The sequence below is a fragment of the Pongo pygmaeus genome, chromosome 2 (genome assembly GCF_028885625.2).
Source record: "Pongo pygmaeus isolate AG05252 chromosome 2, NHGRI_mPonPyg2-v2.0_pri, whole genome shotgun sequence".
Taxonomy (NCBI): domain Eukaryota; kingdom Metazoa; phylum Chordata; class Mammalia; order Primates; family Hominidae; genus Pongo; species Pongo pygmaeus.
Window position 1 is genome coordinate 45,031,155 of NC_085930.1, and position 6,000 is coordinate 45,037,154.

Genomic DNA, 6,000 nt, shown 5'->3' on the forward strand with positions numbered 1-6,000 from the left:
TTTATTGTGAACACTTCTTGAAATAAATATGTAAACAAGTATTTCAAAAGCAGAAAAGAAATAACCCAAAATCATATCATCTAGTGGCTCTTACAGGTTTTATTTGCATTGTTGGGCTCATCCTTTTACGATTAAATTTTGTGCTGTTTTCCTCTTATTATTGTATCACCAGCATCAAAAGCCTTATAGATAACATTCACAAAGGTTGTAACATATTACCACCAAGGTAAAAGTGCGTACTCTGGCTGGCATACTGGCCCATGCCTGTAATCCCAACATTTTCGGAGGCCAAGATGGGAGGATCCCTTGAGGCCAGGAAATCAAGACCAGGCTGGGCAACATAGCAAGCCTCTATTGCTACAAAAAATAAAAAACTTAGCTCAGTGTGGTGCTCGCCTATGGTCCTAGCTACTCAGGAGGCTGAGGGGGTGGTGGGACATTGTTTTGAGCCCAGGCATTCAAGGCTGCAGTGAACTATGATCATGCTACTGCATTCCAACCTGGGTGACAGAGTAATACCTTGTCTCTAAAACAAATTTCAGAATCTGCGGTCAGACTACTTGCATTCGTAGGTCTGATGGGCTTCTGCTTGTAGGTTGAAAGACTCAGGGTAGCTTACTTTAACACCACTGGCCTCAGTTTTCAAATCTGTATAATTTTCTAGTCTGTGTAATTTCTCTCCCTATATTTATTATTTTTTGGAATTACCTAAGGAGCCATAATGATACTGGTGCCTACGTCTTATCTCCAGAGATTCTGATTTAATTCAGTCTGGTTTGCAGCCTGGGCTCTTCAGGTAATTTTAATTTAACCCAGCCAAGGTTAGCAACCACTGTGATCCACTCAATTCAGACAACATTGCTCAATTTTTAGTCTCAAAGCCAGCTTCTTTTCACTATTCTTGGTGAGGTTTTGTGAGAGAGGCTGTCAATGCCCTTCAGCTAAATGTTACCAGAAATACATCTGTAGTCAACAAGTTCTGTTTGTTATTTATTTGTTGCAGTGAAGGAGATGACTCACCATGGGAAACCATGGGGTATATCAGCAAAAGAGTGTTAGAAATAACCTATTAGAGCATCTGTGCTTTGTCTGGGTAATTTTGGAAAAAGTCTATGGAAGTGAGGGTTCACTTTAGGTAGGGTGCTGTCAGAAAGTGAGGACAATTCGTGACTGAGTATTTCAATAAAACTTTACTATAAGGAGGGTAGACTAGAGCTAAGATACAGCTGTGATGGGCACAGAAGCAGCAGTCACTCATTTTAGCTGAGACTGAGGGTGTTTGGTGTTGTATAGGTTGCACAACAACCTTTGTGTCTCATTTTGCCAAGTTTTGAAGTGACTTTGTCTGATGTTGATGTTCTGTGGGATCATTTATGTCAAAGAGGAGAACAACATTGGCGCAGCTGTGAGCCTAAGGCCAGCTTGGAGCATCATACTGAGTCCTATCTCTGAGTATTAGATTACTTCTTGGATTTGGGGGCTGTTTTGGGTTTTGTGTTTGGTTCTTTTCCTCAAAGGATTTCTAAATTCTTTAACATTACCTAAACATATTAAGAACTGTAGGTAGACCTGAAGATCTCGAATGTAATATAAGTGACAGAGAAGAGTGAGTTCAGCTATGTCTCTTAACAGAGATTCTCAGCCTTGGCCACACATGGAATCATGTGGCGAGTTTTAGAAAATACTGATGCCTTGGTGCCCACCCTCCAAGGTTAATTTAATTCATCTGGGGTGCAGCCTGAGTACTGGGAACTCTAAAATCTTTCCAGTTATTCTAATGAGCAACCGGTGTTTAGAAACACTGCTCCAGGGGAAGCCCCTGCCATTAGGCAAGAACATTTTGGTCAATTAGTAATATTTGCTCTTAACATCAAACTATTGAGAAAAATATTGTCAATGTCACCTCTTAACTTGCCCACTCTTAGGCCAAGACTAAGCATCCTCAAGTATACAGGCTAGACGAAATAAGGAAAATTATTTTCTGTACCACAGTTACACATTCCTACATGCTTTCTGAATTTAATATAGTTAAGAAGTTTATTGTTTTCCAAACTAAGAATACATGTTCCCATGAGCATTTTTATCATTTCTAAAATTATTTAAAAATTGTAATAAGTGTTTACACATTCAATTATAATAAATTTTTTTTTCAGAAAATAATAAAATTGTGCTGTGGTCTGAGAGAGTGGTTATTGTGATTTCAGTTCTTTCGCATTTGCTGACGAGTGTTCTTTGTTTGACCATATGGTTGATTTTAGAGTATGTGTCATGTGGCAATGAGAAGAATGTATACTCTTTTGTTTTTGGGTGAAGAGTTCTGTAGAAGTCGATCAGGTTCATTGGAGCATGCTGAGTTTAGGTCTTGAATATGTTTGTTAATTTTCTGCCTTGATGATCTGTCTAAAACTGTCAGTGGGATGTTGAAGTCTCCCACTATTATTATGTGGGAGTGTCAGTCTCTTTGAAAATCTCTAAGAACTTGCTTTATGAATCTGGGTGCTCCTATGTTGAGTGGACATATATTTAAATAGTTAGGCATTGTTAAATTGAACCCTTTACCATTATGTTATTACCTTCTTTTCCTTCTTTTTTTTTTTTTGATCTTTGTTGGCTTAAAGTCTGTTTTGTCTGAAATTAGGATTGCAACCCTTGCTTTTTTCTGTTTTACGTTTGCTTGGTAGATTTTTCTCCATCCATTTCTTTCAGTCCTGCATGTGAGATGGGTGTCTTGAAGACAGCATACCATAGGATCTGGGTTCTTTATTCATCCTGCCACTCTGTGCCTTTTAATTGGGGCAGTTAGCCCATTTACTTTCAAGGTTAGTATTGTTACATGTGGATTTGATCTTGTCAGCATGATGTTAGCTGGTGATTATGCAGACTTGACTGTGTGCTTGCTTTACAGTGTCACTGGTCTGTGTACTTAAGTGTGTTTTTGTAGTGGCTGGTAATGGCAACATCATTCTTGACATAGGAGTGGGCTAAGGTTTCATGACAAAGACATCAAAAACAATCGCAACAAAAGCAAAAATTAGCAAATGGGATCTAATTAAACTAAAGAGCTACTGCACACAAAAGAAACTATCAACAGAGTAAACAGATAACCTACAGAATGGGAGAAAATTTTTGCAAACTATGCTTCTGACAAAGGTCTAATATTCAGTGTCTATAAGGAACTTAAAATAATCTACAAGAAAAAACAAGCAACCCCATTAAAAAGTAGGCAAAGGACAAGACACTTCTAAAAAGAAGACATACATGCTGCCAACAAGCATATGAAAAAAAAGCTTAACATCGCTGATCATTAGAGAAATGCAAATCAAAACCACAAGGAAGGTACCATTTCACACCAGTCAAAATGGCTACTATTAAAAAGTCAAAAAATAACAGATGCTGACAAGGTTGTGGAGAAAAAGGAATGCTTATACACTATCGGTGGGAATGTAAATTAGTTCAACCACCGTGGAAAACAGTGTGGTGATTCCTCAAATACCTAAAAACAGATCTAACATTTGACCCAGCAATCCCATTACAGGGTATAAACACAAAGAAATGTAAACTGTTCTATCATAAAGACACATGCACGCATACATTCATTGCAGCACTATTCACAAAAGCAAAGTCATGGAATCAACCCAAATGCTCATCAATGGTAGACTAGATAAACTAAATGTGGCACATATACACCATGAAATGCTACGCAGCCATAAAAAAGAATGAGATCATGTCCTTTGTAGGAACATGGATGGAGCTAGAAGCCATTATTCTTAGCAAACTAATGCAGGAACAGAAAACCAAATACTGCATGTTCACACTTATAAGTGGGAGCTAAATATTCAGAACACGTGGACACGTAGAGCGGAATACACTGGGGCCTACTTGAGGGTGGATGGTGGGAGGAGAGAGAGGATCACGAAAAATAACTAATGGATGCCAGGCTTAATAGCTGGGTGATTAAATAATTTGTACAACAAATCTCCATGACATGAGTTTACCTGTATAACAAACCTGCACATGTACCCCAGAACATAAAAGTTAAATTATAATCATATTAATAATAATAAAATTACCACAAATCCTGTTTACTCTTAAATTCAGAGATATATATGATCAAATTTAACACAATTTATCTCTCTGGCTATGCATATGTGATAAATACCATTTGGCTTCCCCAACCTCTACTCCAAAATCTCATAAGAAATCTCTATTTGAGAATAGATGTCATTTTAAAATAGTTTTTAAAATACTAACATTACTGTAGCTTAATATGTTAAATGTATGGGTAAAGAAATAGCTATGAGAATAAACAGGTTTTCTTTTTTTTTTTGTTTTTTGAGAAAGAGTCACGATCTGTCACCCAGGCTGGAGTGCAATGGTGCGATCTCGGCTCACTGCAAGCTCTGCCTCCCGGGTTCACACCATTCTCCTGCCTCAGCCTCCCGAGTAGCTGGGACTACAGGCGCCCGCCACCACGCCCGGCTAATTTTTTGTGTTTTTAGTAGAGACGGGGTTTCGCCGTGTTAGCCAGGATGGTCTCGATCTCCTGACCTTGTGATCTGCCCGCCTCAGCCTCCCAAAGTGCTGGGATCACAGGCGTGAGCCACCACGCCCGGCCACAGGTTTTCAATGTAATTAAAACTCTTCATCTTAAGCTGACTTTTGACAGCTTTGTAAAAGTCTGTGAGTCCAAATCCCATTAAGGAAAAAAATACTGGTTTATCACATAGGTCATCTGCATTAATTTATCAGTAAGTTAGTTGACTGAGCACAGTGGCTCATGCCTGTAATCCCAGCACTTTGGGAAGCCTAGGTGGGTGGATCACTTGAGATCAGGAGTTCGAGACTAGCCTGGCCAAAATGGTGAAACTGTCTCTACTAAAAATACAAAAAAAAAAAAAAAAAGAAAGACAGAAAGAAAAAAATTAGCCAGGTGTAGTGGCACATGCCTGTAATCCCAACTACTTGGGAGGCTGAGACAGGAGACTCAATTGAAGAGGTGGAGATTGCAGTGAGCCTAGATTGTGCTACTGCATTCCAGCCTGGGTGACAGAGTGAGACTCCATTTCAAATATATATATATATATATCTCATGTTAGCTAAAATCTCAATTCTCTTTGTGTGTGGAGGAAATTAATGACTGCCCTCTCAAAAATGACATGAATTTGTCCTTGTCAGTCAGCCAGCATTGAGAAATTTTGTCTCATGAACTGTAAGTCACACTAATTTACCATGTTCCTGAACATGGAAACAGTCTTCCTTCACATTGGAACGTTTTGCAAGAATTCGGTGAAGAAAGCATCCTGAAGAGGGCACTGTGGGATCTCAGTAATCTTCACAGCTACAAAGCTCATGCTTAATGGTTTATTTTATATTGATACCTGAGACTGGATTGTCTCCTTAGTGAACTCTCCTACCACACAATGCAGACATCTTACTGACTCTGAAAGTGGGTGGGCTATTGCCCTCCTAATGCCCCTCCACTCAGAATGAGCCCTTCCTCAGGCTCAGGATCAGCTCCACACACCTGAGGCGACTCCCTGAACCAGTGAGCTTTCCCCTGGGGCTAGACTTTTCAGTTTCAGTAACGCAAAGGGAACACATGCCACTGGATAGTTCACAAAGAGTTGATGTAGAAAGCATAATGGAGGAGGGGAAGCAGCTAAGGGGTAGAAGTTCAAACCGAGAGGCTAGCTGATCTTTGGGAAAGTGTTTCACGGTCTGCCACAAGAAAGGCAGAAGCTCCAAGAGGGAGTGGCTGAATCTCTAGCAGGAAAACTGTGGGAGCCTTTGTTCCTCTAGGAGGCGAGACTGAGAGAGAAAGTACCAGTAGGAAAGGTCAACTTCCAGAAAAGGAAACTAGAGACTGGAGAGCTCACCATCCGGAGCCTCAGGAGGAGTATCCCGTGGTGTGCAAGTGAGAAGTGGGGGGCAGCTATTTCGCTCACAGCCAAACAGCCCGGGCCAACTGCAACCTCACTGACAGTTACTTGCTCCAAGCTC

General features: G+C 40.1%; 1 protein-coding gene across 2 annotated transcripts in view; it reads right to left on the reverse strand.

Moving 5' to 3' along the window:
- Positions 1-6,000, reverse strand: part of SLC9C1 (solute carrier family 9 member C1) — a 171,580-nt gene extending 165,580 nt beyond the window's left edge. For both annotated transcript variants that reach the window (XM_054482329.1, XM_054482328.1), the window contains exon 1: positions 5,877-6,000. The gene's annotated coding sequence lies outside the window, so the exon portion shown is untranslated. The remainder of the gene's footprint in view (positions 1-5,876) is intronic.